This window comes from Aquarana catesbeiana, linkage group LG03 (assembly GCF_042186555.1).
Source record: "Aquarana catesbeiana isolate 2022-GZ linkage group LG03, ASM4218655v1, whole genome shotgun sequence".
Classification (NCBI taxonomy): Eukaryota; Metazoa; Chordata; class Amphibia; order Anura; family Ranidae; genus Aquarana; species Aquarana catesbeiana.
The window spans coordinates 183868965-183892125 of NC_133326.1; the positions used below are offsets into that span (position 1 = coordinate 183868965).

Below are 23161 nucleotides of genomic sequence, written 5' to 3' on the forward strand. Positions count from 1 at the left end.
AGAAATGGTAGCTTTTGACACTGCCTGTCCTCTGCTGGGGCCCTCTGGCAGCACGAACAAAACGTCTGTTTTGCGAATTTGAGCAGTTGCTTCCAGATAGGCCTTGACTGCTCTTACTACATCCAAAGAATGTAGTGACCTTTCTTCCAGAGAACAGGGATCTGAAAAAAAGAAAGGCAGAACAATGTCTTGGTTTAGATGAAAATCTGAAACTACCTTCGGTAAAAAACTAGGATGAGTGCGCAGTACCACTCTATCCTTGTGTACAATCAAATAAGGCTCTTTACAAGAAAGAGCTGCTAATTCTGATACTCTTCTAGAAGAGATGGCTACCAGAAAAATTAGTTTCCTTGTCAGCAAGATCAAAGGAATCTGACGTATTGGTTCAAAAGGCTGTTTCTGTAACACCGACAGAATCAAGTTCAAGTCCCAGGGGTTCAGGGGCGCCTTAACCGGAGGATTAAGACGCATCACCCCCCGCATAAAGTTTCAGGCCAAAGAATGTGAAGCAAGTGGCCGTTGAAACAATACTGATAAAGCCGAGACCTGGCCCTTGATGGTACTCAAGGCCAGCTTCATCTCTAATCCTAATTGTAGAAAATCAAAAATTCTACCTATCACATATTTTCTGGGATGCCAAACCCTGGATTCACACCAGGATACAGAAGCTTTCCAGACTCTATGATAAATCATTCTGGAAGCTGGTTTCCTTGCATTGATCAAGGTAGATATCACAGGACCTGAAAGTCCACGACTCTTCAGAACGTGGGTCTCAATAGCCAAACCGTCAAATTTAGCGTTTGTAAGGCAGGATGGAACACTGGACCTTGAGATAACAGGTCTGGGCGTACCAGTAGAGTCCACGGGGAACCCACCGTCATCCTTACTATTTCTCCATACCAATTCCTTCTGGGCCAAGCGGGGGCCACTAGAAGTACTGACCTCCTTTCCTGCCTGATCCTGCAAAGTCATGGCAGTAGCAGAATAGGCGGGAATGCATAAATCAGTGAGAACCGAAGCCACGGAATCACCAACGCATCCGCCCCGCATGCAAGAGGATCCCTCGTCCTTGCCACAAATCTGTCTATCTTTTTGTTGAATCGAGATGCAAAGAGATCTACATCTGGAACCCCCCATCTTTGGCATATGGCCCGAAAGATGTCGGGATGCAGGGACCATTCCCCTGGGAGTAACTGCTGGCGACTTAGAGATAGTCCGCCTGCCAGTTTTCTATCCCTGGAATGAAAACTGCCGATATGCATGGCACATGCATCTCTGCCCAGACTAAGATCTGGTTCACCTCCCTTTGAGCAGCCCGGCTCCGGGTGCATCCCTGATGATTAAGTCACTGCTGTGGCATTGTCAGATTGGATCCTGATCGGGCAAACCTGTTGCCTGATAGTCCAGGGTTTTAGGGCTAGATATACCGCCCGGATCTCCAGAATGTTGATGGGTAAGGTCCTCTCAGTCTTGGACCATAGCCCCTGGATCGCAGACTGTTCCAGAACTGCTCCCCAACCTGACAGACTGGCGTCTGTTGTCACCGGTAGAAAGGATTTCCCCTTCTGCAGGTTTTCGGGTATTAGCCACCAATTGAGGCTCTGACGCACCGCATGAGACAGGTGCATCGGAAAGTCTAACGCCTGAACCTTCTTGTTCCAGGCCGACAGAATACTGTGTTGCAGTAGTCTTGAATGGAACGGAGCATAGGGAACTGCTTCGAATGAAGACACCATCTTCCCCAGCAGCCTCATACAAAGGCGGACAGAAGGACCCTTCTTGGTCCTGACTGTCAGAATCAGCTCCCTTAAAGCAGTGATCTTTGCCTGAGGAAGAAATACTTTCTCCTGGCTTGTATCTATGATCAGACCCAAATACTCCAGTCTTCTTACTGGTTTTAGGAAAGACTTTTCTAGGTTGAGGATCCAACCTAGATGTTCCAGATACTTGACCGTGGTCCTCAAGTTCCCGTTCAAGGAAGCTACCGACCGGTCTATCAAGAGCAGGTCATCTAGGTATGCTATGACAGTTATACCCTGAGCCCTTAATCTGGCCAGAGGAGGAGCCAAGATCTTTGTGAACACTCGCGGTGCAGTGGCTATCCCAAAAGGCAGAGCCACGAACTGGAAATGGCGCCCTCCTATCTCGAAGCGTAGAAACTTCTGATGAGCAGGAAAAATGGGCACATGTAGGTATGCATCTCTGATGTCTATCGATGCCAAAAATTCTCCTCCTTGCAGGATGGAGACTACTGTCCGAATCGATTCCATGTGGAAGGACTGTATCCTTAGGAATCGATTCAGATCTCCTAAATCCAGAATGGGTCTGACATCCCCATTTGGCTTTTGGACCGTAAAAAGGTTGGAATAGAAGCCCAATCCTTGATCCTTTGTAGGAACCACCATAATGACCTCTTGCGACAAAAGTTGCTCTAACGCTAGAAGGAGCGACTGCTTCTTCTCTGGGTCTCTGGGGACACTTGATCTGAGGAAACGAGGAGAGGGAAATTCTTGGAACTCCAGCTTGTACCCTAAGGTGGAGATTACCCATCTGTCCTGGAAGTCCTCCTGCCAGAGCTTTGAGAACTGTAGCAGTCTTCCCCCCACTCGAGCGAGCGGGGGCGCCCCTTTATGAAGAGGCCTTAGTGTCTTGTCTAGAAGACTTCTTCCCCCAGGACTTCTTTTGTCCCTGGGGTTGACTCTTGTTTCTTGCCCCAGACGGAGGAGGCCGTCATGACTGCCTGGAGGCTGAAGCCCCTGGCGCTGGGGAAAGAGTCTGTTTAAAAGAGGGACGCTTACTCTTCTTCTTAACAGGTAAGAGAGTGTTTTTCCCACAAGAGATTCTTTTGATATAGTTATCCAAGTCTTCTCCAAACAACCTTGCACCACGAAAAGGAAAACCAGCCAACAGCCTCTTACATGGTGCTTCGGCTGACCAATTTTTCAACCATAAGATTCTACGCATATGTACCAACCCAAGTGAAAGACGAGAGGTCTGCATGATAGAATCTCTGATGGCGTCAACAACATAACATAAGGCCGCTGGAAGGTTAGCGAACCCCTGGGCCTGCTGTTCAGGTAAAACTTTGATGACCTGCTTAACATGGTCTGAAAAATATTGACAGACTCCAATCGCTGCTACTGCAGGTTGAGCCACTGATCGTGCTAAGGAAAAAACATCCTTTAATAAGGATTCCATCTTTTTATCCACAGGATCCCTGAGCATCTGAGCGTTGTCTACAGGACAAGTCAGACTACTATTTACAGAGGAAATAGCCGCATCAATGGCCGGCATTCCCCACATCTTAATAAATTTTTGTTCCATAGGATAAAGTGTTGAAAACTTTTTTGGCGGAAGAAATCGCTTATCTGGGTGATCCCACTCAGAATAAAGGAGTTTTTCAAGTAAATTATGAACAGGAAAAGCATGTGCTGTTTGAGAGGGTTTCAGCGACCCCAAAGAAGAAGAGGATTCCTTAACAGCTTCAGGTACGGGCAACTTAAATGTGGAGCGGACCAATCCAGTAAGGATCTGTACTAAGACCTTCTCCTCTTGGGAAGCTGAAGAGGGTCCCTCTCCACCTGATTCCTCCGAAGAAGAATCACCCGTCCCATCCTGATCCTCTGAAAGGGATTTGTCTCCTTTATCCCAGAGATCCTCTACCTGAGGGTCTTGGGAAACAAAAGGAAGGCCTAGTACGTTTCTTTCCACCAAGTGAAGAAGTAATCACGGCCATTAATCTTTCCTCTAAACCATCAATGGTTGAGGAAAAAACCTCTTGTGTAATGTATACAGGGGCTGAAGTACCAGAAGCAGGTACAGCCCCAGACCCCAACGGCTCTCCCTGACCAGCCGTCCCTGGCCCCCTGGGGGGGGAGGATGTAGCAGACAGGGGGTCCTCAGAACCTGAACGAGATCCCCTAGTGTCTCTGGTTCTGGGGGTACTTGAACCTCTTCTACCCATAGTGCAAAGCAACAAGGTGTGAGGTATCCAAAATGAACACTGACTGCTGAGCGATGTAGTCCGGCAAAGCCTTGCTACCAAATGCCCAGTCTGGTGTTCCCTTAGTAAATGCAGCCTAGGAGAATGCCTGTGTCCCATCTTATATGCGACCGTCAGCTCTGTGTCCCTCCAAGGCTCAGAGCACCTGTAAAGTGTGCTTTAAATAGCCATGCTTCTGGCACTGTGAGCGTCTGAGCATGCTGACGCTGTGGTGACGCTCCGCCCCCCACCCCCCCTTTCGTTTTCGAAAAACGAGCACTTCCCGCGCTAGCCGACCCTTCCGGGACAAGCCTGGAGGCAGGCTGGGGGTGGAGGAAGGAGGAGGCCGGCAGTGATGGGGCCTGCATGAGCAATGGCGGCCTGGCAGCGGCGGCGGCAGTGACAGTGCGGTTTAAAACTGCCTTACAGCACATCTGTAGCCTCCCCCTAGCCTGGGGGGAACATTCCTGAGGAGAAATCCCCCCATCCCATCCTACCTGGAGCCGGTCGGAGGAGCTGTGCAGCGTCGAACGCTGAGACAGATCAGCATGAGAAGGTATGTGCTCTAGGCAGCCCCCGGTAGTCACAATAGGCATAGTGTGCATTTACCTTAAAGGAGAAAGCCTACTAGAATTCAAAAATTCTGTGGAATCTCCTCTTACCTTATCCAGCCGCAGGGTTCTGCATACACAGACCCAATCTTCACCTCTCACGGTGGGCTCCGTTTAAAAAAAAACGTCAGAAACTGGGGCCCCCTACAAATAGGGGGATCCTGCAGTTCTGGCCCTATAAAGCACCCAGTCAGAAATTAGGAGATTTAAAGCCATTTTCTGATCTGCGGGGTCCAGCTCTCTAAAAAGAGAAGCGTTACAGGTAAAACGTTGTTTCTTCGGACACGAGGCCCGGGTACCATCCAATTCGGCCATAAAAGGACACTTTGAATGGATCCGGATCGCCTCGCTTGCCCCAGTATAGGATATCAGGATATTCCCTTTGGAGCTTTAGCACAGGACATCTTTACACGTCCAACACCTAAGACACTGGCGTAAAAACTGAGGTATCCCTGGAAGGGGAGGGATTATATAGGGGGTTGAACTTCCTGCTTAGGGTGTGACCAGTGTCCAATACCTAATGGTACCTACATAACCCATCAGTTATTATTGTGGCTCTGTGTCCCGTGATGTTCGAGAAAGAAAAATGATTTGAAAAATTGCTGCGCAAATACTGTGTGAAAAAAAAATGAAACACCCACCATTTTAATCTGTAGGGCATTTGCTTTAAAAAAATATATAATGTTTGGGGGTTCAAAGTAATTTTCTTGCAAAAAAAAAAATTTTTCATGTAAACAAAAAGTGTCAGAAAGGCCTTTGTCTTCAAGTGGTTAGAAGAGTGGGTGATGTGTGACATAAGCTTCTAAATGTTGTGCATAAAATGCCAGGACAGTTCAAAACCCCCCAAGCTATTTGCAGAGAGGCATGTCGAGTACATGGAATATTTTATATTGTGACACAAGTTGCTGGAAAAGACAATTTTTAATTTTTTTTGCACAAAGTTGTCACTAAATGATATATTGTTCAAACATGCCATGGGAATATGTGAAATTACACCCCAAAATACATTCTGTTGCTTCTCCCAAGTACGGGGATACCACATGTGTGAGACTTTTTGGGAGCCTAGCCGCGTACGGGACCCTGAAAACCAAGCACCACCTTCAGGCTTTCTAAGGGCGTAAATTTTTGATTTCACTCTTCACTGCCTATCACAGTTTCGGAGGTCATGCAATGCCCAGGTGGCACAAACCCCCCCCCAAATGACCCTATTTTGGAAAGTAGACACCCCAAGCTATTTGCTGAGAGGTATAGTGAGTATTTTGCAGACCTCACTTTTTGTCACAAAGTTTTGAAAATTGAAAAAAAATAAAGAAATTTTCTGGTCTTTCTTCATTTTCAAAAACAAATGAGAGCTGCAAAATACTCACCATGCCTCTCAGCAAATAGCTTGGGGTGTCTACTTTCCAAAATGGGGTCATTTGGGGGGGGGGGGTGCTATATTGGCATTTTATGGCCTTCGAAACTGATAAGTAGTGAGGAGTGAATCAAAAATTTACGCCCTTAGAAATCCTGAAGGTGGTGCTTGGTTTTCGGGGTTCCGTATGCAGCTAGGCTCCCAAAAAAGTCCCACACATGTGGTATCCCCATACTCAGGAGAAGCAGCAGAATGTATTTTGGGGTGTAATTCCGCATATGCCCATGGCATGTTTGAGCAATATATCATTTAGTGACAACTTTGTGCAAAAAAAAATAATAATTTGTCACTTTCCCGCAACTTGTGTCAAAAAATAAAATATTCCATGGACTCAACATGCCTCTCTGCAAATAGCTTGGAGTGTCTACTTTCCAAAATGGGGTCATGGGGGGGGGGGGGGGGGGTTGTGCCATCTTGGCATTTTATGGTCTTCAAAATTGTGATAGGTAAGATACCCTTGGAGCCTACATATCCCTTATTCCAAAGGAGGGGAAGGATCTACTACGCTGTGGGAGCTATCGGCCGATAGCTCTCCTGAACGCTGATCTGAAACTATTTGCCAAGATATTAGCGAACAGGTTGCTTCCACATATACCGAGCCTAATCCATAAAGACCAAGCAGGCTTTGTACCACAGCGAGAACCCCGTGACAACACCATTAGAGTGGTTAACCTTATCCATGCTGCTAGGACCTCACGGCGACCCCTTCTCCTGCTGTCAACAGACGCGGAGAAGGCTTTCGACCGGGTAGATTGGTCGTTTATACGGGCCACCTTAGAGCATATTGGTCTCCGCGCATCGATGCTCAGCTGGATATTGTCTCTCTACTCCCATCCCACAGCCGCGGTTAAGGTCAATGAGACAAGGTCTAGCTACTTTAATATTCGAAATGGTACCCGACAGGGCTGTCCGTTGTCCCCGCTGATCTTCATACTCACCCTAGAACCCTTTCTATGTAGGATAAGGGCAAACCCGGGTGTTGTCGGTTACCACAAATCTTCCGGGGCTCATAAAGTTGCTGCCTTTGCGGACGACCTCATCTTCTTCTTAGCGGACCCTCTTGCCTCGCTCCCTATGTTACTTCACTCCCTTCAGGAATATGGGGCTCTTTCCCTCTTTCAAATCAATATGACCAAATCCTCCCTACTTAATATCACGGCGGGCTCGGACACAATGCGTCAACTGCGCTCAGAATACCAATTTCACTGGGCAACTAACGCTATCCCCTATCTAGGAGTAGACATTACCCCTGACCCTGCCAATCTCTATCAAGTGAATTTTGCTCCGTTACTTCATCGTCTCAAAACGGATTTACATCATTGGCACTCCCTTACTTTAACCTGGTTCGGACGATGTAACGCCATCAAGATGACCACACTGCCGAGGGTGCTCTACTTGTTACAAGCCCTTCCCATTCTCCTTCCACCTCCTTTCTTTAAGCGAATTGACTCATTATGCCGAGAATTTGTCTGGTCGCATCAGAAGCCTCGCATCAAACTGCAAATACTCCACATGGCAAAGCACAGGGGGGGGGGGATTTTGGCCTCCCTGACATGAAAGCCTATAACAGGGCATCACACCTTACCAGACGGCACAGCCAAGAGCTGGTCTTGGATACCACTCCCCTTGCAAAAGCTCTCGTCGACCACCCCACACTGGGAAGCACAATTCAAGTCGCCAGAGATACCTTGCGACAATCCTCGATATCCCCGCTGCCCTCTCCCATGGTGCCGATTTTGGGTAATCTAGACTTCTTGCCCGGCTGTCAGGGTCCAATATATAGGTCCCTGTCGGCATGGGGGGGGTGGTGGCCCCACCTCCACTACTTTCTCGGACCGAATGGCCAACTCACCGCAGCTGCTGGGTTGGAGGATTCCAACCCACCATTGGATTTCTTGAGCGGACTCCAACTGCGTAATTACTTGCGCCATTGTACATGGACTCTGGGCAGTTCGCGTCCGCTTACAGAGCTGGAACAAATATGTCACCGCAGAGAACCAACCCGTCACTCCCTGTCCTTAATCTATTCCTCCCTGATCTCCCCGGTTGAGAGGTTTATCCCTCCCTTCCTCTCTAAATGGGAGGAAGACTTGGGAGTTCGTTTCGATGAATTACAGAGGGAAAAGATTTTACATTTCGCCCAGAAATCTTCTTTAGCCACCAGGGTGCAAGAGACCTGTTACAAAATTGTGACTCGTTGGTACAGGGTGCCATCCACTCTGCACTGGTTCTTTCCGCAGGTCCCTAGTCTCTGCTGGCGATGTGGGGTGGGAGAGGGAACAATGTTCCACATTTTTTGGGACTGCCCCAAAATAAACCCTACTGGCTGAAGGTGACACGCACGATCGGGCACTTGACCGATGCCACTTTGGAGGGGGATCCTGGGGCATGCTTGCTGCACCTCTCTAGACGACCAATCAAGAAATATAAAGCCTCACTTACTATTCAGCTCCTGAATGCAGCCAAGGCATGCATACCCCTGTCTTGGAGATCGGAGACCCCACCAACGAAATCCCAATGGTATGCCAAGGTCAATGAATTACGAGACATGGAAGATCTCACTGCCACTCTATACGGTAGGGAGGAGGCCTTTCGGGAAACATGGCGTCCTTGGCAACACTTTATCTATTTTGAGGCATACCTCCGTGAGGTGGCATAGACTGAATGACTCCCAGAAGGGGGTCGCTGCCCGGTCGGGGGGGCCTCGCCACCGTTCTATCATTCTTTTCATTCCTTTTACCCCTCCTATACGTTCTTCCTTTTAATCTCACTGTTCTTTACCCGTCTACTCATTTCCCCCCCCCCTTCTTTTTTTTCAATTCTCTCTTTTTGCTGGATTTCTTTCCCCCTTTTCTTCCTCCACCCCTTTCTTTGTATTCTTCTATAATTCTCCAGTTCTGGAAAGGTTTAGTCAGATATGCTGAATATCACAGTTCGTATCACATTTTGGTTGTTATCCCACAACTGGACTCCGCTGGTCCCCTAGGGGGCATCACCCCTAACCAGCTGAGAATATCTTATTCACTGTCTGCCCGTGTTAGTTATACAGTCTAAACGAGTAAATAGGGTCGCTTTCAGGAAAATTCCCCGGTTGGGCATACGGACAGTTCTCTCACATGACCCATTTCTTATGTATGTTATGCAGATTGTATAATCAAGGGAAATATTGCTCTACACTACTGATATGGCATTTAACCTTGTAAATGACTTCTCTCTATTTTTGTTTTTACTATATTCATTTACGCTGTATTGTGCTTTTTGTCCACTGAATTGTAACATCATTTTTTGGAAAATAAAGGAATTACAAAAAAAAAAAAAAATTGTGATAGGTAGTGAGTGAAATCAAAAATTTACGCCCTTAGGAATCCTGAAGGCAGTGCCTGGTTTTCGGGGCCCCGTACGCGGCTAGGCTCCCAAAAAGTCCCACACATACGGTATCCCCATACTCAGGGGAAGCAGCTAAATGTATTTTGGGGTGCAATTCCACATATGCCCATGGCCTGTGTGAGCAATATATCATTTAGTGACAACTTTTTGTAATTTTTTTTTTTTTTGTCATTATTCAATCACGTGGGACAAAAAAAATTAATATTAAATGGGCTCAACATGCCTCTCAGCAATTTCCTTGGGGTGTCTACTTTCCAAAATGGGCTCATTTGGGGGGGGTTTGTTGTACTGCCCTGCCATTTCAGCACCTCAAGAAATGAGATAGGAAGTCAAACTAAAAGCTGTGTAAATTCCAGAAAAAGTACCCTAGTTTGTAGACGCTATAAATTTTGCACAAACCAATAAATATACGCTTATTGACATTTTTTTTTTACCAAAGACATGTGGCCGAATACATTTTGGCCTAAATGTATGACTAAAATTGAGTTTATTGGATTTTTTTTTTTTTAAAACAAAAAGTAGAAAATATATTATTTTAAAATTTTCGGTCTTTCTCCATTTATAGCGCAAAAAATAAAAACCGCAGAGGTGATCAAATACCATCAAAAGAAAGCTCTATTTGTGGGAAGAAAAGGACGCAAATTTTGTTTGGGTACAGCATTGCATGACCGCGCAATTTGCAGTTAAAACGACGCAGTGCCAAATTGTAAAAAGTGCTCTGGTCAGGAAGGGGGTAAATCTTGCCAGGGCTGAAGTGGTTAATAGTACTTAGGGCCAACTTCATCTCTACGCCCAATTGTAGAAAGGCAAGGATTCTGCCTATAACATATCTCCAAGGGTGCTAACCCTTGGATTCACACCAGGAAACATAAGTTTTCCAAACTCTATAATATTTAGCTCTGTAAACTGTGGGTTTCAATAGCCAAGCAGTTAAATTTAGCGTTCATAAAGTAGGATGGAATATTGGCCCCTGCGAAAGCACATCTGGCCTTAGTGGGAGAGGCCAAGAACCCTCCACTGCCATCTTTACGATCTCTGCGTACCATGACCTTCTGGGCCATGCTGGTGCTACCAGAATTACCGGCTTTCTTTCCAGCTTGATCCTGCAAAGAAGTTGTTCTGGACACAAAGTTGACTAACTTCATGTTGAATCTAGACGCTAAAAGATGTATCTCCAGAGTCCCCCATCCCCTCAACTTTGGCAAACAGCCAAACTTTGTTAGTCCGCCTGCCAATTTTCTACTCCCGGAATGAAAACTGCCAATAGGCATGTGACATTCCTTTCTGCCCAAGTTAGAATATGGTTCACCTCTGAGCTGAGAGACTCTTGGTGCCCCCTTGGTGATTGATATATGCCACAGCCGTGGCATTGTCGGATTGGAAACTGACAGGATAATTCTTTAACCTGGAGGTCCAGGTTTTCAGAGCCAGACACACTGCCCGAATCTCTAGGATGTTGATGGGCAGGGCTCTTTCGAGTTTTGACCACTGTCCCTAGACAGTCGTCTTTTCTAGTACCGCTCCCTAGCCTGAGAGGCTGGCATCTGTCGTTACTACTTTCCAGATAATTGGCCTGAAGGATTTCCCTTTCAGCAGATTCTGGCTTTGTTACCACCAACTGAGGCTTTGGGACACTCTTGGGGATAGCCGCATTGCTAAGTCCAAAGCTTGGATCGTTTTGTTCCAAGCAGAGAGGATACTGTTTTGCAACAGTCTTGAATGGAACTGGGCATAGGGAACTGCTTTGAATGAAGCTACCATCTTTCCTAACAACCTCATGCAAAGGCGAATTGAAGGATTTTCTTTTGACCTGACCATCCGTACCAGCTCTCGTATGGCGCTGATCTTTGCTGAAGGCAAGAACACCCTTTTCTGGGCTGTATATGATCAGGCCTAAATAATCCAGCCTTCTTACTGGTTTTAAGGAAGACTTCTCTGGGTTGAGGATCCAACCGAGACTTTACACTGGTAACTGGTTGCAACGCGTACGCTTTGCTTTAAGCGAGTCACTGACCGGTGTAACAATAGATCGTCTAGGTACGCCAACACTGTTATGCCCTGTGCCCTTAACCTGCCCTTAACCTGGCTAGAGGTGGGGCCAGTATTTTTGTGAAAACTCGTGGCGCTGTGGCTAGCCCGAAGGGTAAGGCCGCAAACTGAAAGTGCTGTTCTACTTCGAATCGCAGAAACCTTTGGTGAGCGGGAAATATAGGGACATGCAGATATGCATCCCTGATGTCGATGGATGCCAGTTCTCCCCCTTGTAGGATGGAGACCACTGACCTGATCGTCTCCATGCGAAATGAGTGGATCTTCAGGAACCGATTTAGATTTTTTAGATCCAGAATAGGTCTGACATCTCCATTCGGTTTTGGTACCGTAAACGGGTTTGAATAGAATACCAAACTTTGTTCTTCTGTGGGGATCTGTACGATTACCCCTTGAGTCAATAATCGCTCTAATGCTTGAAACAGGGATTGTCTTTTCCCTGGATCCTTGGGAACGTTTGAGCTCAGAAAATGAGATGGTGGAAACTCCCGAAACTCTAGTTTGTGTCCTAGAGTCACTGTGGAGAGAGCCCATCTGTCTGGAGTTTCCCTTTGCCAGACTTCTGCGAAATGCAGAAGTCTTCCCCCCACCTTGGTGAGGGGGGACGCCTCTTCATGAAGAGACCTTAGTATTCTGCTTTGCAGTTTTGCAGCTCCAGGTCTTCATTTGAGCCTGGGCCTGACCCTGCGATTTTCCGCAGGAATCTGATGGTGGAAGCCGTCGCCACTGCCTAGAGGCGGATGCACTTGGCGCAGGAAAGAAAGTCAGTTGAAATGAAGGACATTTTTACTTTCTTTTGACTGACAAAAGAGTACTTTTTCCACTGAAAATTGTCTGGATGTATTTATCCAAATCATCGTCAAATAGTCACTCACTATTAAATGGGAAACTAGACAGAAGCTGTTTGCAGGGTGCTTCAGCAGACCAACCCTTTAGCCAAAGGGTCCTACACATGTGTACTAGCACAAGCGCAAGGCAAGACGCCTGGTCAATAGAATCCTTCATAGCATCAATGGCAAAACATAATGCTTTTGGTAAGTCGGCCAACTCACGGGCCTGTTGTGCAGGGAGCTCCTTAAGGGCCTCTGTGAACTGGTCATTTAAGGACTGACAGATGCCTGCATCTGCCATGCATCGGAACAGCATACAGACGAGCGTTTTTTTCCGATAGTAATTTGTTCCGTCGGAAATATATAGAACATGTTCTCTAAGTCCGTCTGAATTTTCGACAGAAGTCCAATGGGGCATACACACGGTCGGAATATACGATGAAGAGCTCCCATTGGACTCTTTCTGTCAGAAATTCTGCTTGTGTGTACGCAGCATTACTCCCTCTAGAGGAGTTTTTTAAAAGGCATTACAAAAGAATTGAAAGAAAAGTCATAGGTGGACTTTGCAGTTCCTATGCTTTCCTCTTACCTTTTCCTCGCTGCAGGATACTGCTGTAAACAGACAGATCCAAACTTCACCCATCACGGTGGGCAGCGCGGTTAAACCTTCAAAGACTGGGGCCCTTTAATAGGGGTTCCACTCCTTTGGACCTTGTATAGCACCCCTCAGGACAACTTTAGGTAATGTAACAAGACCAAAAAGAGTCCTGGTTCCTAGGGTCCAGCCCTCAAAAGGAGCATTACAGGCAAAACCTCGTTCTTCTATGTGAGGCCTGGGTATCATCCTGGAGCCGCAGTGGCGGGATGGATCCGGTTGTTAAGGCTTTTTAAATCCAGCATGGACCCCTCCTGGAGCTTCGCAGAGCACATCTTCACTCGTATCAACACCTTTAGACACTGGCGAAAAAACTGAGGTACTCCTGGAAGGAGGAGGGGTTATATAGGGGAGTCAACTTCCTGTATTGGGTGTGCCAGTGTCAATACCTGAAGGTAGCTAGAACCCACTAAGTAAATACTTGAGGCTCTGTGTCCTATGATGTACGATAAAGAAATAGGGTCATCATCCATCTGGATTTGGCAGACAGGATCAGATCAGATAGCAGCGGGTGTCAGCAGGCATGTCACCGCTGACATCCACTGCCCCAAAGGGCCAAATGGCGCATCCGATCAGGTCCGCTGGAAAAACTGGCAGGCGGACCTGATTCGAAAGCCTGTGTGAAAGGGCCCTTGAGGCTCGGTTCACACTGGAACTGTCTGCCGAATCGCACAGGATCGCTGTGCGTCCCTGTTCTCCGTTTCAGGGATGAATCAGTGCCGAATCTGGCTCTAATTCAGCCATAAAGACACACAGCGATTGTGCAGTGCGCTCCACTGCAGCAATGGAGATATGTGAACAGGCTCCATAGAGAGCCGGTCACATTCTCCTGCTATGCGAATTGGATGTGGGGAAACTGGCATCCAATTCACATAGGTGTGAACCCAGCCTTAAAAGGAGAACAGCCAAAGCTTGTTTGTCTGTACTTCTCCTGTGGATCACAGGAGTACCGTTCATTCAGCACTCTTGTGACCCATTTTCAGCATACAGTGGTCACAGAGCCAGCACCGGCTCGGGAGGGATTGCGACCATATGCCTGGACCGGCACCCGGTATGGCCTCTCGGTGAGCCGCTGAGAGCCTGAGTTGAGTGATAAGTCAGCAGCTCTCTGTTAATGGAGTTCTGAGAACCGCTCGGTTCTCAGTGTTAGAGCCAACGGATGACCGATGCTGCACCCAGCCAGGCAAGTATGAATCTGAAAAAACCCAAACCCCATACTTCCCAGTTAATATAACGTCAGGATCACAAATTTAAAAATGAATACTTTCAACAAGTTACAATATATTATCCAATATTACCAAGGTATCCTAAGGCTTCATGCACACTAGCATTTTTTTATAGGGTCAAAAAACACAAACAAAAAAAAAAAAAAAAATGCTGGATAAAAAATGTTTTTGTGCTGGCTTTTAGTAGCGTTTTAGTAGCTTTTAGGAGCATTAGCATTTTATCAGCGTTTTTACAGTACACAAAGAAAATAAAAATGCTCAAAAATAGCTGATAGAAGCATCTGGTAAAACAGATACCAAGCGGTAAATATGAACTGGCTAAATACTGAATAACTTATTTTATATATTAACAGAAATCCCCAAACTTTCACATGGGCGCACAAAACAACAATACTGAATTTGTCAAAATACAGCCATCGCCATATTCATATTTCAGCATTGAATTAATAAAAGCCATCAGTTTTATAATGTGAATAAGTGTCTCAACTAAGGCCCCTTTGAGACCTACGGATCCGTTTTCACTCCTCCGCTTGCTCAATGGGGATCGCTCCGTTGATCCCTACTGAGCCGGCGGATGACAAGTCCGCCTCTGCACTCTGTGCAGGGACGGATCGGATGATTACGGACCGCCTGTCCATTTTCATCCGATCCGCCAGACGGATGGAAAATAGGGTTTGCATCCCTCTGGATTTTGCGGAGCGGATCGGATGTCAGCAGACATGTCACTGCTTACATCTGACGCTCCATAGAGGTGCATGGAGCACCCGTTCAGATCCACCTGAAAAAACTGAGAGGCGGATCTGAATGGTCCGCACGGGTGAAAGGGACCTTAAGAGAAAATTACTGTCTTTGGGAGGAGCATTTTGTGAGCAATTCATGTTTAAAGCACCGTAGCCCAAGGTTGTTTTGTCCAAACTATTTTGTCTCTGATCCACCTACAAACAGGAATTGTTAAGATTAATCATTTTGATTACCTGTCAGACACCTACGCAAACAGAAAGGTATTTCACAATAGTGATTTTAGCAAGAAAACAAATATAGAATGTACAGTTTTGGTTTTATTACAACATTGTGGGTGTGGCTCCACAACAATAGAAATAGGGTGAAGGTTAACTGTCAAGGACCAGATAAAGGCCAAATTAAAACAGACTTGTCTTTATTTTAGATCATTTAATGTACTGGTAGCTGCCATTTTGGTATTCACAGAAAGTATCCCAGGAACAGTCGCACACATACAAACACCAGTCCAGACACTACCACCTAGAATCTTAAATCAAAGCTGATCTCCACCTTTAATGTCCCTTTAAATAGTGTGTTTGGGCCAAGCTGGACCACAGCTATTTATTGCACACAGTTGCGCCTCAGATACAAACAGTATGCAGTGGTGTGTTCTGGCTGTAAGATGGGGTGGATCGCGTCCCACTCCCGCAACAAAACATAGCATGCATTAAGGTGAAAAACCTGGAGGCTTTACAACCACTTTAGGTTAGCATGACGGCCAGGGAGCTAGTATTTTCAAAAGCAGGATTCACAAGTACCATATTTGTTTCTTTCATGACAGGTTTACTTTGAATCATAGCTCCAAAATGTCACCGGCTTAAAGCCTTATGACAAATCTATCATACAGGCATTGACCTGGAAAAATAGCTAGTGTATTGCTTTTTACTGACGATTACCGTAACAAAAGCATTTAAAAGAGAAGTATGGGTTTGGGGGTTATTGTAGAATCATACTTACCTGGATGCTGTATCTGTTCCCTGGTGCCTCTTAACTGAGAACCGAACGAACGAACATCGGCGATGGCTCAGTTCTCTCAGCTCCCCGAGCAGAGAGCTGCTGCCTTTCAATCAGCAGCTCTCCTGCTCTGCTCCTCCACTCTCACTGGAGCGCTGAGCTGTGGAGGGGTGTAGAGCGGCCGTCTCAGCAGTTTGCTGAGAGGCTGAGACTGCCATCGGTCCAAGCACCTGGCGGATCCAGACTCCCAGAGTCAGGATGACGCGGTGCTTGGACTGATCTGTGCAAACGTCAGCAGAGCATACTTCAGACCGCTCTCTGCTTAAAACGGGTCACAGAAGTGCAAAACGAATTGCACTCCTGTGACCCATAGAAGAAGCCCAGCCAAACAAGCTCAGGCTGGACTTTTCCTTTAAGCACAAGTATTCACTAAATCACTCTTCGCTTCTACAGACACTGATACTTGTGTTACAAAAAACAGTCACTTCCAGTGCTGATAGGTCTTTCAAGGTGAGGAGTAACAGATATCGGATAAAATGGTGGTGCGAAAGGTATATATGGTATCCCAGAACTAGGTGGATGCTGCCTTCCTCAGATGGGGTAATCCGAAAGGAACTACAAAAAAAAAAAACAGAAATGAAAGGCGCGCACATCTAGTGCATCACCAGAGATAATTTAATAATAATAAGCTTTTGTATAAGAGGGAGTACTCACAAAATGCAACTGACAAAAGGCCATAAACACAGTGCATGGGCATGAACAAAACACAGGGTACAGCTAACACGTTTTGGGGGCGCATTATCCTCACTTCCTGTCCCATAGCCAAACAGGAAGTGAGAAGAAATCCCTGCAAATTTATGGAATTCCTTGGAAACCCCCAGTTCATCAGAACTAGTGTTCCTACTAGAAAATTTCCCCTCTATTACTTTCCTGTGGACAACCCAAAATTTGGGATTTTCTTTTACTTTCCAGGATAATGGTTAACAGGACAAAAAGCGGGCAAATCTCCTCCCTAATGGGGGCACAGACAGCTATAAAAACTGGCAGGTGCTCCAATCCCTCTAGTTATAATTTCAGTATTTACATTAGACTTTCAAAGTGATCACGATTTGTTACTACTAGATATACAATATTTTTTTAGTAAAGAATATACAGTATACATGGAAACAGCCCTTTAGCCTCTTAGAACAAATGTGCGAAGGAAAATGATTTGAAAGTAAATACAAAAAGAAAAGAAGCTCGAGATTGCCTCAGACCAAGTAGAAATCATTATTTACAAATCAGATAACAGCTCATACAATATATAAAATTATAGACTTATCAGGACATGTGTCTTAAGCCGAGACAAGCAAGTAAGAAAATGCAGTGGATGCAGTTTCTTCACCAAGACATAAAATTACAGTCCTCCTATTAACTGCTAGGTCACGAGTACTTGGCAGCTTTCTGCAAGTTGTATATCACCATCATAGTGTCTTTTTCAGTCTGGACCGTACAAAGTTGACATCTACACTACTGCTGCTTATTGACATCAAACATATGTTCAGTTGAATGCATAACTTAAGAAATTAAAACAGCTATGCTTAAAATGTATGTAAAATTACTACTTTTCATAACACACGACTTTTTAAAACAAAATCTAGAGAAGCTTTTTTGTAGAAAAAAAAAAAAAAAAAAAAGTCACTGCCACTTTATTTTCATGGTGTCATCTCCTTTCAACCATCAGGTCCATATGGAATGATTTAAAAATTCTACTCTGTGCAGGCTGTTCTATTGAAACAACTGACCTGACTCCTGGCTGAGAGTCTGGCGAACAGTGACCATTATATGGCATTCCTCCTAGAATATTGTTCTACATCCACGTTCCATCAAGCCGTTTTTATCCCTCCTAGGCAAGCTGCCACTATACCAGCAAGTTCTTCCAGTTCATTGCCCAACCTGCTTCCTTAAAGCAGAACTTCACCCAAAAAGGGAAAGTTCCGCTTTAGGTCCTCCACCCACCCTTCCTCTACCTACCACATTTGTCTTTTTTTTTTTTTTTTTGGGGGGTGGCGTAGTGGGTACCAAGTTTTGACAGGTACCCTACTTCTGCTCGGATCGCCTAGGTCAGTGGTTCTCAACCCTGTCCTCAAGTACCCCCAACAGGCCATGTTTGCAGGTTTTCCTTTATCTTGCACAGGTGCTTTAAATCAGAGTCAATGGGTTGGTATTTTGGACAGCTATTTTATCTTATGCCGCGTACATACAAGCGGATTTTCCGCCAGAAAATAATAAATAAATAATAATAATAGAAAATAATTTTCCATGTGTATGCAAGCTTGCCTTGCATACACACGGTCACACAAAAGTTCTCTGAACTTTTGACAGTCAAGAACACGGTGATGTACAACACTATGACGAGCTGAGAAAATGAAGTTCAATGCTTCCGAGCATGCGTCAAATTGTTTCCAAGCATGTGTAGGAATTTTGCGCGTCGGAATTTGTACAGACGATCGCATTTTCGGATAGTAACTTTTTCCGACCGAAAAATTGAGAACCTGCTCTCAATCTTTTGCTGGCGGGAATTCCGGCAGCAAAAGTCCGATGAAGCATACACACATTTTGCATTTTCCGACCAAAAGCTCTCATCGGTCTTTTGCTGGACGAATTTCCGATCGTGTGTACGCGGCATAAGAGAAATTTGCAAAACTTGGCCTGTTGGAATAACTTGAGGACAGGGTTGAGAACCACTGGCCTAAATGAAACAAGCAAAAGTTTGAGCCCCCCTTCACACTCATGTTTCTGAGATACACAGGTCCCAGAAGGCTGTGGAACCATTCACAAAGTGCAGTGTGGCTTTAGCATGTGCAGTAGTAAAGCTGTGAAGCCACAAGCTGTTACAGTCAGCTTCCAACACCAAAAATGCAGGCGCCAGAGACCCAAAGATTAGTGAAGAACTAGCCCAGGTGAGGATTGCGCTGGATCCCTGGACAATTAAATGTCCTTTTATTAAAAGTCAGCAGCTACAGGAGTTGTTTTTTTTCCAGAGCAAAAAAACACTTTTAAAAAAATGGCCGTTAATTGCACAAAACGCATACCTTAGCTGGAGAAACCAGTGCTTCAGGACACAACAGCTGACAGTCAAGTAGGAAAATGTCTCTGCATGTCAGATTGGCTGACCCTCCCTTTCTACTTAGCTCATAAGACCAAAATGTCTAGACAAAGGGGCACGTGAATTTATTTTGAGAGTTTCATTAGATAAGCAAGCATTCTGTGTATTTGCAACCATTAATGATTTTAATATAAACTGTTGTTAGGATACAAGTATCCTAACAAGTGTCCCTATAAAATACATTTGCAATACTGGTACCGCCATTGACTGATACAATCTTCACTCCTTTGTAGTGATAGAAGTGCTACTAGAATCTTCAACATCCAACACTTTCATTCATCATGTGCCTGCATCTCTATGCTGCATGTTGTGGTTCCACCCACCAGGCTGCTACTTCGGCATGTGAAACTCAGCTGACACACACAGCGGCAGCAATGATAACCATTAGACATGTCGTTTAATCACTTGAGTAACAACCAGCCTGTAATACCGCTACATTACCGGTAACTTTTCAGTACGGCGATAGTCTGACTGACAATTATTCAGTCATGGAACACTACACAAATTTTACATCATTTTTAAGACAGGCTGAATATTCTGTCTAGTATGTTTGGTATCCACATTTTTGTTATCTGCTACAAAAACTTAAAAAAAAAAAAAAAAAAGGAAGAAGAGGAAGACAAAAGAATACGAAACACTCTGAAAAATGCCAGTTTCCCTTACTTTCTGATGAAATAAAAATTCCAAAACAGCACAAAAAGCCCCTTTTGGAAAGTGCATACCCATAATAATCAAATTTTTTCACAGTTTTTTTTTTAAATGAACATAATGGTATTTAGGAGGTTAAAACATGGAGCTTGGTAATGGTGCACTAGAAACAATGTAGACAGGTCATATACAAAGGGAGGAGGAAGTGAATGGGTTCGTGTACAGGTCACATACAGTGGGAAGATAGGGATGAAGAGGATAATGTGCAGGATAAGGGAAGTGAATGAATAATATACAGTACAGATCCAGACTGGTGATCAGATGAATGGGACAGGAGGGGGTGTAGAAGGGTTAAAAGAATACACGTGGGTAAAACCACCACTTCTGCTCCACTCAGCTTTGGGCCACCGTGTCCGGACACCTGTTGCCATTTCCGACATTGGATGTTTCTGCGCTACTACTTTGATTAACCCCCCCCCCCCCCCAGAAAAAAAGAAAAAGGTGTTCTTCTATGTTTACATGATCTTCTACTGGTTTTAATCCCATGCATGGGACATATATGCTCAGCTTGTACTTTGTTGTGTTGATATTTTGATATTCTCATAAAAACTATTTACCAGAATAAAAAATAAATGATCCCAGTGTACTTGAAATTAAATGAATGTATCAGCAACTGTTACTCCAGATCCAGTTATTAATTTTCCCATTAGTAACTTACAATTTTTCTAATTCCTCCAGTTTAAGAGAAGGGAGGGGGATTTTCAGTGTAAACCGTAGCAAGTGGATCCGCTTATCAGGATTTTTGCAAACTTATGGTTTCTTCCTTACAACCAGAGGGCTCCACCTAGACCCTGTAAACTATTGGCTGATTTTCAGGACAATATATGTATATGGATGCTACGTTTTTGCAGGGTATTTATTATCTCTTACTTTTTTTTTTACACTATTTGTAAGAGTGTTCACAACAGACATATACTGACCTCCCTAGGGATTACGCCTATGCCTCTTCCATCGTTTTTTATTTTTCTCTTTTTATCCATCTTACTCTTTTTTTTCTCATTTCAATATGGGAATTTTAGTACCATGTTGCTACTATGCTCTTTACAGGCACTATCCTTCAGGGAGTAACCATAGATGACTAACGGTATTGGGTGGATACAGGCAGTCCCCGGGTTACAAACAAGATAGGGACTGTAGGTTTGTTCTTAAGTTGAATCTGTTTGTAAGTCAGAACAGGTAAATTTTTTTTAAGTGTAGCTCCAGCCAAAAAAAATCTATTTTTAAGCTTTTTGGATAGCATAGGGAAGGGTGATCATCCCTGTAATGTTTATTTAGCTGTCTGTGCCCCTGTTCAGAAGATTTCACCTCACTTTCTGACCCAATGACAATTGGATTTTGAAAATTTTGGGCTGTTAGGGAAACATGGACTGGTGATAAAGCATCAGTGGAGACACCTTTTTCCCATATTAACTCTTACAAGAGTGAATTTCCCTTCCTAGGGGGTGGATTTCTCTCACTTCCTGTTGTCTCCCTCCGTTTGTAAGTCAGATGTTTGTAAGTAGGGGACCGCCTGTATTGGGTTTTCACCACCACCCCATCGTGACTGTTCTATTGAAATAGACCTAGCACTGTTTTTTTCAATTGTGTACTCAATATTGTTTATTCTATGGATCTTTTGTACAATGCTACCAAAAAAGTGCTGTTTTCTATGCCCACTAATGTGTTAACTCTCTGGATTGTTAAAATGTATTGGTACTTTGTGTCTTTTGAAAATAAAAGGAAAATATTTGATAAAACTGTAGCATGAGATCGCTGTGATGGGCTATCACAAAATGATCACATGGTACCGAGCTGTTTGGACGAGCCCAATACAGGATGTCTCTGCACCAAGCCATCCAAGGACAACTGTGTACACAATGATTAGCAGGTGGGAACACCCGGCCGTGCTGGTTTTTCTATGAGCGCTTACAAACGGCTATGGGGGAAACACCCGTCCACCTATATTACTATATAAAAAGAGAAACCGGATCTTGGGAGAGGATTGAACAAAATGTCTGGAAGTCAGAATTAAATGACCGATTCACTTAAAGCTGGACTGTGATCCACTTATAAAAATGCCTTTTTGGTTGGTCCCTCCCTTTTCTTCTATAGTAATCTTTTATGTTTGTTTAATCTAGGTACCTACAAAGAGGAACCACACTTACCTTATTCCTATGTTCCCGATGTTCCCGAAACATAGCTGGGCCTCCCTATGTCCTCGTGTGCAGTGTTCTGCATTGTAAATCATGACTTAGAGTAGGGGGCTGGCTCACGACCAGTTGAGAATAACAGCTGTGTGGGACCGGTCATTCCGTCGGTAAGGAATAGGATAAGCATATTACTCGGCTACAGCTTTCTAAACCTTACAAGCCTATTTGAACCTTACTGTAGAAGACTATCCTGACACCACTTCATTTATTCCTCGCTTTGGTGGGAGAAATGTCATATAGGACGATCATCCTAAGTCAGTGTCCCTCAACCCTTTTTGAGGCATGGCACCCTTTAAAATTCTGCACAATGTTGAGGCACTCCATTGTAAAATGTAAAAAACTAAACAAATTGTTTTACATTACGCAGCAACATCCACACACATAGGATACCCAATGTTAGAGCTGATTTATTCCTCCACCATTGCACTGGTACTGTCGAATATTCCACTGTTTCTCTTCTCCCTCACTTTCTCTCCTTCACTAATTGCAAGTCCAGTGCTAATAGAGGGGGGCACAGGAAAGGCAATCAAGGATGCTGTGTAGGTGTGCCAGACATCCCCCTTATTATGCAATGAGGTGATTGGTTGTAAGGATGCTGACGGCTGGAAGGTTGTAATGGTGCACAATGAAATCCTGTGGCTTTGTAACAAAAAGGCAGGCTTCATCCACTCGCTGGCTTGTATACAATTTGAGTAATTTTGGAATATTTTGCCAAGGCACCCTGAATGAAAAAGGCTTTCCTAAGTATATACCACTAGAGAGACTCCCAGACAACAGTTAGGCCAGCTGCTTCTACAAAAAGTTGGGACCTAAAACCTGATATAGTGTTGCAATGCCAGAGATTCACACAGCAATAAAATACCTGACCGAGGTTCTAAACATTCCTCCCCTCTATCCAAGGCTATAAGAATCAGGACTAGAAAAAAAAAAACAAAAAAAAAAAACAGTTTTGTACTCTAGCACTGTAGACTCCGCAACATAAGGAGTTACTATCTGTATGTGTAGGATTTCTATGTGGCACTGGAGAGGATAGAACTGGAAAGACAAGGCATATGCTCACAGTGCTTGTTGCTAGCTATACACAGTGGAGTTTCTTTTACAGAACACACAGTTTGGCTTTAGACAGCTTTCCTTCTCTCTCAAAAAGTGCAACACTTCAGTTTGTCTTCTTGTAATGACTATTGGGGATAACCTTGATGTCATTCCTTACAGTTAAGTGTACCCCATG

General features: G+C 44.7%; 1 protein-coding gene across 2 annotated transcripts in view; it reads right to left on the reverse strand.

Annotated features, from left to right (window-relative positions):
* The window catches only part of PHTF2 (putative homeodomain transcription factor 2), a 250240-nt gene that overhangs the window by 182979 nt on the left and 44100 nt on the right, over positions 1-23161 (reverse strand). The gene's annotated exons all lie outside the window — the stretch shown is intronic.